A 13,111-nucleotide genomic window follows, 5' to 3' on the forward strand; every position below is an offset into this window, starting at 1 on the left:
CACTGGCTATCATGGGTTGGCTGCTGTTGAACAGTAGTAGGCAGCTGGGCCTGCATACAAGTTGTGTGGTGGCCCATGAGTCCACCTTCAAAGGCCAAAACAGACCCAGAAGGGGTCCTCCATCCTACTTTTTACTGACAGAACAGAAACCAAATTTTGAAGGCTAGCAATACTGTCATGGATTCCTAGCAACAGCCACTGAGGGTGTTATTTCTACAGGTGCTCCTTTTATTATTTAGGGTTTTTAAAATCCCATTTTTTTGTCTGTCTGTCTGTCTGTTTACGATTTCAGATTTTCTGCAAACCTGGGGTATTTTTCAAGTTTGTTGAAAGATACTTCTTGGCTGTTCATGACTCCAGTATCTGTATTTAAATATCCACAGATTTGGCCATGTTGACAATTAGATATATTGATGATAAAGTGATTGAGAAGTAGGCTCTATTTAAACACATGAACACATGATTATACTGAAATTAGACTCTTAGTCCATCAAGGTCAGTACTGTCTACTCAGACTGGCAATATATGCAGCAGCAAACCTCTTTATGCCATTGAGGTTTCCAGAGCCTTCTGTCTCTGCTTATCCTATTCTTCCTGCTGGTCTCTGGAACCACCTGCAAGAGAGTTGTAACCCCAGCCTATGTATGAAAACCACTGCTCCAAGACTTTGTATGCCACTAGCTGAGGCTATGTTGCTCTTGATGACCCCATAATGAACTTTTCCCTATTCCTTTGCCAAAAGAGAACTAGATATTTGTAGAGCTATGTTTTTAAAACAGGGCACAGAATATGGTGTATATCAGCCTTTTAGCTGATATATGATTCTGAGAATTTTTAAAAATACGTTTCAAGGACACACTGCAAACAGAACATCTCAGGATCAATTGAAACACACTACTTTTTGACAATCAACTCTGCATGGAGGAGCTACACAAGGTATATTCAGGCAACAGTATAGTACAGTGGACATATATCATTTTCCCTATGAAGCCACATACCAAAACAAAACCAATAAAAAAATAAGAAACTAAAAGATTTCCTTTAAAAATACTAATCTAGAAACAATACAAAAAGTGAGAGAGCCAAGTTTGCCACTAACAGTAAAATATTCAGACCACAACCACAGAATGCTGACTTTAGAGTGTCATGGAACTTGTGTTTCTGCAAATGTAAATAAAGTTCTATCATAAGTACTAGCTGCAATAGTAATATAAGTCCCCAACTTTAGAGACTTCCTCTCTATTTAAGTAGCACTCAAGGTGATTAATGAAACTCCACCCAAACTATCTTAAAACTACAAAAATAAACCACATACCAATAATATGGCCACACTGTTCAACGACTCAAGTTTTAAATGCTAATCATCCAGATTTTAGTCAGACTGGCTTCTTCAAATTGTGGAAACAACACAACTTATATACATATGCAGACAAACTGTTAAGCCAAATATAAAACGAGGGCATATAAAGGACTTAGAAGAATAAATATATCAACAAATAATTGTGTGATCAACTACAGATAACATCTTGTGAAATCTATTGCTTGGAAGCATGAAAATTTCTCTTTATGTACCAATTTAAAGTTTGAAGTAAATGGCAACGTGGTATATCATATCATACTTAAAAAATTTTATCTGTTACTGGACACAAACAGTCCATTATGCTGTTAAGTGCCAGAAAGTGGTACTCATTTTCATGAAGTGACAGCCCTGTCTGGTAGCTAGGAAATTTTGGGATATAATCAAGAAAGCAATCAAGAAAATAATGAAGACAAATTGGGTGCTCCAATCACAGGGATGAAGGGGATAAGAGGAAATAATCAGGAAATTCTCTTACCCTTTTATAGGAATATCTCCAGGGCTAGATGAATAGCTTCCTGCTCACCTAGCACTGAACTTTAATAGTCTAAAACGGTAGTTCAATTTTTCTTCCGTGGTCTACTGAGGTTCATGGCCAAAGTAAGCAAGCAGCTGCTCATCCAACCCCTAAGTTGAGTGATACAGTGTGGAGGCGGCAGCAGCATATTTTTACCACACCTTTGTTAAACTGAATAACAAAAATTTGGGGGAAGGGCAAGACATGATATCTTATGATGTCTTAGAACATATATTCATGATGTCTTATGGCATATATTCTCCACTCATGATTTTAACTTCCCATTTCAGGATACTGTAATCTATGGATGCTCTTTCCCCTGAAGTTTAAAGAGTCCTTGGGGATGGATTTACAAAGCATCAAAGGAGGAGAAACACTTCTATAATGTTTCCAGGATGCTTAGCTTCAAAGTAGTCTCAAATTTTAAAGTATTTTGAAATGGATGGCATTAGAATGTGTATCTTCTTCTGGGGTGTTAATACATATTATAATGACAATAGTATATTTGATAGAATATATGTTTAAAAGAAATAGAATATGTTTAAACTAAGACTTTTGTTATATATTATATTATATTATATTATATTATATTATATTATATTATATTATATTATATTATATTATATTATATTATATTATATTATATTATATTATATTATATTATATCATATCATATCATACTGGTCTATATTGAGGGGTATAAGATTTATACTATATTGATAGTATAATTGATAGATGTATATTATACTGATAGAATATTTGATAGTATAATTGATAGAAGTATGCTATATTGATAGGGTATTTGATATATATGATAGAATACCTGGGAAAAAAATAGAATGTGCTTAGACTAAGGGAATTATCAAGTAATAAGAGGGGTTAAGGGTTGGAAAGCTGTTGGAAGTCGATAGAGAGGGGGGAGGAAAAGGGTGGGGGATAGGGTTAATTAGATATTGAGGGAATGTATGTATTGAATTTGAAAAGTATACTCACCAATAAAATTTTCTAAAAAAAAAAAGAATGTGTATCTTCTGACACTATAAAATCTCAACCCAGACACAGCTTTGTACTAAATAAAGCTACCCCACACCACCCCCATTTTTTTTGTCCCTTCCCTTCATCTTACCTCAAGAGGCATTGACTCCTGAAGGGCAATGAGCTTGCTCAATCCTTCATTTGGAGTTTTGGGCCACTTGGGATCCTTTTTAAAAAATGTTTCCTATTAACAATTATTTTTCTGCATACACATGGGGACCCCTCTATGTGTAACAAAACTCCTCCCTTGTCTATAAGTGGCCTCATTTCACTTACTTGCTGATAGGCATGGAGGCATCAAGTTTGATATTTGAAGAAATAATTGCATTATGTACAATATTGTTGCTCATTTTTAGGAAGGAGGTACCACTCACCTATCAAGAACTGATTTCCTAAATTATTACTGCAGCAAGAATAAACTGCATGTTTCTACATTAATTGAATGGTGAAAAACTAAATACGTTATCATGTTCAAACTGATTATATTAGGGGTCAGGAAGTAAGATTTCATTTAATAAGCTTCACACATAAATTAAATGAACACTACATATATTCAATATATTGCCACAATTTTGTCTTTATAAACATTTGATAAACCACTGCTTTAGACAACAGCAAATTAAACACACGCATACTCCACAGGCCAGTTTGGCTAGGGATCCTGGAGGTGTTTTGTCATCTTCTGGGCATGGAGTGGGGGTCACTGGGGCAGTCGGGGAGTAGTTGTGAATTTCCTGCATTGTGCAGAGTGTTGGACTAGATGGCCCCAGAGGCCCCTTCCAACCCAAGGATTCTATACCTCATGTTTTTTGAAGCTCCAGCAAAAACACATCAGTGCACCAATGCAGGAGTATGAGGAGGAAGGGTTCTCTCCATGCCTGTTCTGTAAAAATAGCTGAGCACTACAAAAGTGCCAATATTGTGCTGTGGTGGAAACACGAGAAATTACTGAGGTAGAATGCCTCAGTAGATCACAGGTGGCTGGCTGACTGACCAATATCTTTCTATTTTAAACATTTTTCACAATTATTTACCAGGCTGGAGAACAGAAGTGGTAGGATTAGGCTGTCTGTTTGGATTAAAGAAAATAAAAAATAAAACTGATAGGAGTTAGAGAAATTGGCTTTTTCCCTTTGGAAGGGGAGAGGTAACAAAGGATATGAAAATGTAAAAAAATATTGACGAGATGACAACAGTAAATTTGGTGTCACTGCACAAGACAGAAGAGATTGCTTTGCAGGAATGGATCATCTCTTTCCCAACAGTGGCCAGTCCCTGGAAGCTCTCAAGTAGAAGTGTGATTGCCTTCCCCTGTAGTTTGCCTCAACACCTAGTACTTTGAGGTATATCATCTCTGATCATGGAGATTTCATTTAGCTACCAGGCTGATATATATATTACATAAAATGTTATTTATAACAGGGTAAGCCTTGCCTCTTCACCAGCCATAGAACAAAGGCACAAATTAAGAGCAACTTTGTAGCCACATAGCAACAAAGGCACATGTAAGGCAACTGGAGTGTTTCACTGGCTCTAGTGATGAAGCCTTACCACATACACTAGACTGAATTCATTGTGTAGGAAGCTGTAGCACTGAAACAGCAGAGGCTTAGCATATCTGAAATCCTAGCGTCAACTCTTAGATGTGGTCTCCCATCAGAGAGATGCCATCAGCACACAGGGGCACCTAAGAAATGCAGTCAAAACTAGCAGGAATGGCCCACTTATAAAATTAGCTTTTCTCTATCCTCTTCCATCCTGCCCCTCCTGTGTCCATTAGGATGTTATCACCCCTTCTCATTGCTTATTACGCCCCCCTCACCCTTCTTCATGTCAAGGATGCTCATCATACCAGCAGCAATCAAGAAGACTATGAAATCCAGGAGCCTAACACGGTAAAGTGAAGTATCTTCTGGGTCTTCCTTACAGCAAGAATCTCTCATCCACAAGGCAGCAGAGGTGAGTAATAAGTGGAGGTAGAAAAGGAGCTCAGGCATACATTATTCACCTTCCCTCATTACCCTCACAACAACCTTGTGAAACAAGTTAGGCTAAGAGAAAGTGACTGACCCAAGCGAGCTTCATAGCAGTGAAGGGGATATGAAACTAGATTTCTTTAGTCAAACACTCTAACCACTATACAACACTGATTCTATGAGGAACCTAATCTATCAACTATTAGCACACAGATTCAACTGTGAAACAGTCCAAACTTTTATTAAACATTAGGAATAGAATTTTGTAAGAAAGACATATTAACACGGTTGCCATGTTCTTGTTTTGGCAGGGCTTCTGTGCTTTTGAAAGCTGACTGACAGATACAAACATAAGAAGCAGATCTTTCCTTATTACTGTATCCGCATATTAGCATTGACTTTACTGTTCATAAAGCAGCTTGCAAGGATACAGGAACCTTGAAAAAACAAGAACAGTGGCAACCCTGCAGAGGAACACCTGGATGTACAATGGTAACTGCAACTGCTGGTCTTGCTGTTAGCCTTGCTCATGTCTTGCATTGCACTGGAAGTGAGAAATGCGTTGCCTCTGCACCATTTGGAAGGTTGCCTGCAAACAGTCAAGGGAGACACAGGGACAGTAATGAGTAATAGTGAGCAGCTGCAAGAGAGCATCTAGGCTCAGACCCTCAATTGGTAGTAGTGATCAGATGAGAAAGTGGTACTGCCTAAGCACACTTCCAGCTTTCATATCTCATCTCCCTCTTCCCTGGGTTTCCCTCACTTTCACATGTAGTCTGAAATAATACTTACTTCTCCCCTGTAGGGAGTAGCAACAGAATTCTGCCTGCAATTTATGATGCTCCATGTGGCCAAGCTGTATTCCTGCAAGGAAAAAAGAGAGTCATGAGGATTTAGCTAGCAGTAACAATGGCTGGAATGCATGCTGCTCACCCACAAAGGTGGCTGTGCTCCCTGTAGTCTTTACCAAAGGCTAATGGAAGCTTACCTGCAAATGGTGTTTCTTGGGCCACAGTTCCCACCCTTTCTATACAGAACATACTTACTTTGTACCCCTGTGTGGGAGACACTGCTAGCAGCTGCTGAAGAAGGGCTGATAAGCCAAACTTATATTGCAAGGGAGATATGGGAGACATTTGCTAAAGTCAAAATTGGAGACATAAAACCACTTTTCCTGTTCATCTGTGTGGTAAAACTGTGTTTACCTGTACTGCCCTGCATCCCAAGTTGGAGCAGAAATTTCTGTTGGCTTGTGTCCTGAAGTACAATACCTGTAATGGTTCTGAGAAAAGGTGTTAATAAGGTCTTCCTATATATTTGCATCACACTGTTTTTATTTCATTGTTCTCTAGTTTTGTAATCCAGTTTTAGCACATTATTTGTTGTACATATTATATTGACCATTTTTGCAGTTTTCTAATTCTGTGATCTGCTTGAGCCACAATGAGACTGGTGGACTATAAATGAAGCAAATAACAATAATCACCAGCTGACCCAACAACAAGAACAAATCTTTATTATTTCCTGAAGTAGAACATAATCTGAACCAGATTAAACCCCCTCTCCACATCAGAGTAAAAATTTGCTTTAAAAACCCCAAAAACCCTCCTCTGATGACATACTCACTGATTCCCTAGAACCAGAATGAACCAAAATAAGCACACAAGCTAAAGCCATTATCTGTGGGATTTATATATAATTTGGGGGTACTCTGCATGGGCTTCCTGTACCCTGCCTTCTTCTAGTGTTGGAGTTGGGAAGCATCAGGAAGGAAACGGACTGGAGCCCTGCTTCTGCTATGAGGTAAAACCAATGGAGCGGACTGTAAACAGCCTATTAGGAGAGGATCCCACTGCTGTGTACTGCAGAGTATTTCCTCCATACTGCAGTGCTCAGCCAAGCTCTGTAAGTGAGTGTGAAAGAAAGCTGCTGCTAACTTGAAATGAAACCTTTTCTTTTCAACCTTTATGCAAAATGTTTACATACTGGGAGACTCAGAAAACATCTAGATGGGGACTGAATTAAGTGGCACTGGTTGCATTGTTAGTGCCATCAACTCAAAGAAGCATCAAACAAGCATTTTAACCTTTTAAAATTCATATAATCACCAATGAGGGAATTTTGTAAGATGTTTTGTAAGTGTGAATCAATAAAAGCTTTGGACCCTAACACTGAATGCAAAACGATGTAACTCATATACAAAAGGTCTACATCAAGGGCTGTTAAAGGTTGATTATTTCCCTAGTTTTATTAATTGTACAGTATTTCATTGTGCTGATAGGTTAATTAATCACAGCAACAGTTACTAAAACGCTTATATTCTCACATATTTAAAATTATTTGACTGCTTCTTCACACATACATTTATCTGTACAATTAAAGAGTATACCGGGGAATGTACTGACAGCTGCACAACATATCAGCTGTGCTTTTGCTTCCTGCCTGTCTGCAGTGGTCACTCCAGTCCAGCATCCTGTCTCACACAATGGCCAACCAGTTATTCTGGAGGACCAACAACAGGGCACAGAGGCCAAGGCCTTGCCCTGATGTTGCCTCCAGTCACTGGCTTTCAGAGGTTTACTGCTTCTGAATGTGGAGGTTCCCCTTAGTCATTATGGCTAGTCGCCACTGATAGACCTAGCCTCCATAAATAGGTCTAATCCCTGTTTAATAATAACAACAGCATTTGATTTATATACTGCCCCTCAGGACAACTTAACACCCACTCAGAGTGGTATACAAAGTGTGTCATTATTATCCCCACAACAAAACACACTGTGAGGTGGGTGGCGCTGAGAGAGCTCCTAGAAGCTCCCAGAAGCTGTGACTAATCCAAGGTCACCCAGCTGGCTTCAAGTGGAGGAGTGGTGAATCAAACCCAGTTCTCAGTAGGGTTGCAAGATCCCGTGAGTCTCCCAGCGGGGGACTGGGAACCTGGCACTTACTCTGCAAAGTGCCAAGTCTGTATCTTGTGAGGATGCTCCTGGCGTGCATAATGATGTCACTTCTGGGAAGTGACATCATCACACGGGTCAAAGGGTGGCCTGGGAGCACTCCCGCTCTCAGCAAGGAGGCTGAATCCCCCCCGCAGGCTCAATTCGGCCCGAAATGGGCCTGTGGTGGAGCACGGGGGCGTGGCATGGGGGGCGCACTACCCCCCCCCCCCCCACTGGCAAGTCTAGTTCTCAGATTAGAGTCCCGTGCTCTTAATCACTACACCAAACTGGCTTTCTATGCCTGTGGACAATACTACATCTTCTGGCAGCAAATTTTGCATTTTAATTACTTGTTGAGTAAAGTATTTCCTTTTGTCCATTCTGAATCTACTGCCCATCCAGTTCACTGGATCCCTCAATTTTCTGCTATTTAGTCTCTTTCCACTTTTTCTACCAAATGTGTTATTTTATAAACCTCTGTTGTGCCCCTCCCCATCATCTCTTTCCTGGGACTCTTCATCTTTTCCTCCTATTACTCTCCCAACAAAGGTTATCCAATCAAGGTGACCAGGGCTATTTTCATCCCAAAGCCAGGCCTGAATCCAGATTGAAATTGGTCTTCACAATCCATCTCTTCCAAGACTGCCTCAAGTTGCATAGCCACCATTAATTGGAACAGCTTGTCCAAGAACAGAATACTAGCCACCAGGCAGCAGTTGTTTAGGTCAACTGGCTCCAGGGAACTTCTTCAGGAGGGGTTTCACAACTATCTCTTTCAAAGTTTTTGGAACTGCCCACTTCCGGGAGAAAAGCATTTATTAGCTCCTGGACCAAGTCAATCAACCCAGCCCAGCACGAGACTATTCGCCATGGAGGACAAAAGTAGGCTGCACACTTTGAAGCACCTTGTCCACTGCATCAGGCCTCACCAACTGAAAGTCATCCATACAAGTAGGACCAGCCTGTGCTCCAATAACATTCTGACATCGAATTAGTTCAACTATGGTGTTTAAATCACAGCAGAAGTGAGCAATTTTATTTGTAAAATGCATTACAGAGGAATCACGGCAGGCTCAAGTCAGTTTTTAATCCATAGACGGGCCCATAATCTTATCCCGTAACTGCTAAGTTTATACAGGAGTCTTTGGTGAGGTACCTTGTCAAAAGCCTTTTGAAATCCAAGTATATAATGTCTACAAGATCAGTGTTATCTACATGTTTGCTCACTTTCTCAAAGATCTCCAAAAGGTTGGTGAGACAGAACTTCCCTTTGCAGAAGCCATGCTGATTTTCCCTTAGCAGGCTTTGATCCTCTACATGTCTAGTAAGCCTATCTTTGATTTGCCAGGGATGGACATTAGGCTAACTGGCCTGTAATTTGCAGGTTCCCCTTCGGGCCCCTTTTAAAAAACTGGTGTAACATTTTCTGCTCTCCAGTCTTCTGATGCTGTGGTTGATTTCAGTGACAAGCTCATACACTAGTTACTAGATGAACCATTTCACATTTGAGTTCCCTAAGAACACTCAAGTGAATGCCACCAGGACTTGGAGACTTACTGGTTTTTAATTTCCCCTATAGGTGTAAACCTTCATCTCTTGTTCAATTTGACTCAATTCTTCAGACTTCCTTCATGAAAATAGTTGCTCTGGCTTGGGTACATACATGCTCAACACTTTCCACAGTGAACACAGATGCAACAAATTCATTTAGCTTCTCTGCTACTTCCTCATCTTCCTTTAGCAATCCTTTTAATTCTCTGGTCATCCGGAAGCCTAACTGCCTCTCTGGCTGTTTTTCTGCTGTGGCTATAATTAAAGAAATGCTTATTGTTTTTCTTGCTGCTTTTAGCAATCTGCTCCTCAAATTCTCTTTTTGCATGCATAATTATTAACTTACACTTTTTTGCTAGATCCTGTGCTCACTTCTGTTCACTTTATTGGGCAGACCTCCCACTTTTTAAAATAAGTCTTTTTGCCTTTTATGGCTTCCTTGACTTGGATCATTAACGAAGTAGGCATCCTTTTAGACTTCGCAATATCTTCCTTAATCTGGGAGACGCATTCTATCTAAGCTTTAATTTGTGAGGCTTTAAATAGCTTCCAAGCATCCTCCAGGGATGAGCCTCTTGATCGGCCCTTTCAGCTTCCTTCTAACTACTCCATTAATTTTTGTAAAGTTCTCTCTTTTGAAACCAAATGTTAACATTATGGACTTTAGCGGTAACTTTAAATTGACATGAATGTGAACTTAATAGCAATGTGGTCACACTGTTTTCAACTGATGCAGCAACATCTACATCTTGCACAATATCTCAAGCTCCACTCTGAACCAAGCCCAAGGTCACTACCCCTCTGGCTGGCTCTATGACTAACACTTTTATTGCACAGGAACCTCATTTAGTGTCTAGGAACCTCATTTCTACAGCATGATTCAAACATATTTTACCCAGTCAATATGAGGGTAGTTGAAGTCACCCAGTATCACAACATTTTCTGCTTCAGTCACCTTCCTTCTTTCCATCTCCATCTTAAGATCAGCCTCAACGGTTTGAACAGGCAAGCAATAGTACACCCTACTTGTAAATAAGCCTTAGGGCCTAGTATCTCCACCCGTAATTGTCAGGGAGTCCATTTCCCTAATGTTTTCTAGTTTACTTAACTTTATGCTCTCTTTGATATACAGAACAGTACCCTCTCCAACATATCCCTCACTGTCTTGCCTTAGAGCTTACCCAAGGGTGACCATATCCCATTGATTTTCTCCATTCCACCATGGTTTTTGGAACACCCACTATATCTAAATTGTCATTTAGCACAAAACACTCCAGCTCCCCCATCATGGGCTAGAGGCTTCTGAAATTATAGACACATATCACACACTTTTGTCTCCATCAGTTTTTGCTTCCCTCGGCTCTTTTATCTCCACACATGGACTTCCTTTTCATCCTACTCTTCCTTTTAAGTTCTACTGTGCTCCTACCAATAACACCCTGAGTGTTTACATTATTATCCCTTTGGACTGAGTTGTCCCATACTGGAGGCTCCTCAGCTCCTGTTTTCTTCCCCCTGGGATTAATTTAACAGTTGCTCTGCCACCTTTCTGATATTAAGCACCAGCATCCTGGTTCTCTTTTGGTTCAACAGAATCCCATCTCTTTTGTACAGGTTTGGCTTGTCCCCAAAAAGTTCCCCAGTGCCTAAAACAGCTACTTCATCTAAACATTGAGTCCCCTAATCTGTAATTGTCTAGCTAGCTCTGTGTATAGAGCTAGTAGCAATTCTGAGAGGTCCTGTTCCCACTGAGGTCCTGGCCTTTAACTTTCTTCCTAATAACCTAATGTTTTTCCTCAAGGACTACAGGTACCCATAATCATTGGTACCAAGATGCACCATGACTGTTGATTTCCCCCAGCACTATTAACTTATCTAGATAGTGTATCATGTCTGTAACCTTTGCTCTAGGGAGGCAAGTCATGGTAGTCAAAATGCTTGTTACAGTCATGGTGGTCAAAATGCCTGTTACAGTCAGTGTGATGCCTTCCAACCCCAAGACCCTCACTTTCTTCAACAGCAGAGGAGCTATCAGCATAGGAGTAGGACTGTTCTAATAGATCCCTGAAGGTCTCCTCCCCATAACTCTCTCCTTCAGTTTCTGCAGTGTGGCAAACCTGCTCTTTCATGACAAAGAATTCCATGCAATGAAGCACCCTCCCACACACACACACACATGATTTCCACTCAGTGTGCAGATAATCATACAAGACATTCTATGCGAAAAAAACTGGATAGTCCCTGCTGGCTTTCTACCTTCATAACTAGTTTGTTTTTAAAAGGTGTTCTATGGCTGAAATAGGGTGCTTGTCTGATTTCTGTGGCAGGAAGAATAATGTGGCACACTGCCCTCCTTGCTAATGGAGAACTTGTATGTCATTTTTCAGGAAACTGATTTCAGACGTACTCTTCTGAACCCCTAGAACTCTTTAGCTGAACTCCCCCTTTTTGCCTTTTGCACCAATTTTAGATCAACTCCCCTGTTAGAAGTCCCTTTTTGAAAGCCCTGAATGCAAGCCTCCAGGAAATCTGTGTGCCTTCCCAGAGTCTGCCCTCTAATGATCTCTGAGTTACAGGTTTGAGCTATAGCTCCACACCCCCAGGTTTACAATAGCAGATAGCCAACTTACTGCACCCATCAGAAGCCCCTCCCAGCAGGACTATGTCCTAGAGCACACACCAAGAGCTAGGATGTTTTCAGACAGGCACATCTGAACTAAAGAACCCTGTCTCACAGTGTTGGAGCCTATGATAGCCAGTAGAGATGGGCATGAACTGGAACCCCCCCCCCCAAACCGTGCAGTTCGTGGTTCGTCACACTTCACAAACCATGGACCACAACCTTTCATGAACCTGCCCTGGTTCATGAACTGGTTTGTTTGGTTCGTGAAAACGTCACATCCAAGTCAGCAAATCGTCACTTCCGGGTCAGCAGAATGTCTGCAGGAAGTCCTTCCCCTATTGCCTAGGAAACTGATTGATTGGTGCCAGGCTGTCTGCAGTAATGAACCAAACGAACCAGCCTAAAGTTCGTGGTGGCTCGTCAGAAATGGGCTCTGATGAACTGCCAAGTTTGCAAACCACGAACCAGCCTGGTTCGTCACGAACTTTGATTCGTATTTCGGTCTGTGCCCATCTTTAATAGCCAGCCTAGTGAAGCACAAGCCACTCAGAATTTGTGTATGTTTGCTTTAATTAAATTATATTGCTAACATGGTCTGGGAATTTCTGTAAGCCACTTTGGAATCTCTGCAGGAGGAGAGAGGGAGCAGCATATGAATGCTTAAATGAACAAATCTGATTTTTTGTTTTTTAACAGTAAACTGCAGGAGCTGCCTTTTCCAGAGGATACCTTTGTTAAGACAGCTGGAAAGCTATGGTACTTGCAATTTATATTTACAAACATGCATGGTGAACATGGAAGAGAACAGGTAAAGCATCTTAATCCTGTCTTGCTCCAAAATAAACACCCTCAGCTACTTCTAATCCATGTGAAGCAAGTCTCAGACTTGAGTTTCCTTCACCTTTTAGTTATCACTCATGAAGGAAGGTTGTACTCAATATTTAACAGCCACCTTCCATCAAAACCCATCAATTCTAATTTAAGTAAGCATCTTCTAACCATCAGTGCTGCTTTAAGTGGCATCTTTTGTAATAAGGCTACAAAACAGCCTATAGAAAAAATCATTTTAAATTTCTGAAGAAGATTCCTGTGATAAAATAATAAAATTGAGGGTAT

General features: G+C 40.6%; 1 protein-coding gene across 6 annotated transcripts in view; it reads right to left on the reverse strand.

Annotated features, from left to right (window-relative positions):
• Positions 1 to 13,111, reverse strand: part of PLAG1 (PLAG1 zinc finger) — a 54,094-nt gene that overhangs the window by 16,092 nt on the left and 24,891 nt on the right. For 5 of the 6 annotated variants that reach the window (XR_008597462.1, XM_054985754.1, XM_054985750.1 and 2 more), the window contains exon 2: positions 5,678 to 5,749. The exons of the other annotated variant lie outside the window; for it this stretch is intronic. The gene's annotated coding sequence lies outside the window, so the exon portion shown is untranslated. The remainder of the gene's footprint in view (positions 1 to 5,677; positions 5,750 to 13,111) is intronic. 6 annotated transcript variants of the gene reach the window in all.

Source organism: Eublepharis macularius, chromosome 7, assembly GCF_028583425.1.
Source record: "Eublepharis macularius isolate TG4126 chromosome 7, MPM_Emac_v1.0, whole genome shotgun sequence".
Classification (NCBI taxonomy): Eukaryota; Metazoa; Chordata; class Lepidosauria; order Squamata; family Eublepharidae; genus Eublepharis; species Eublepharis macularius.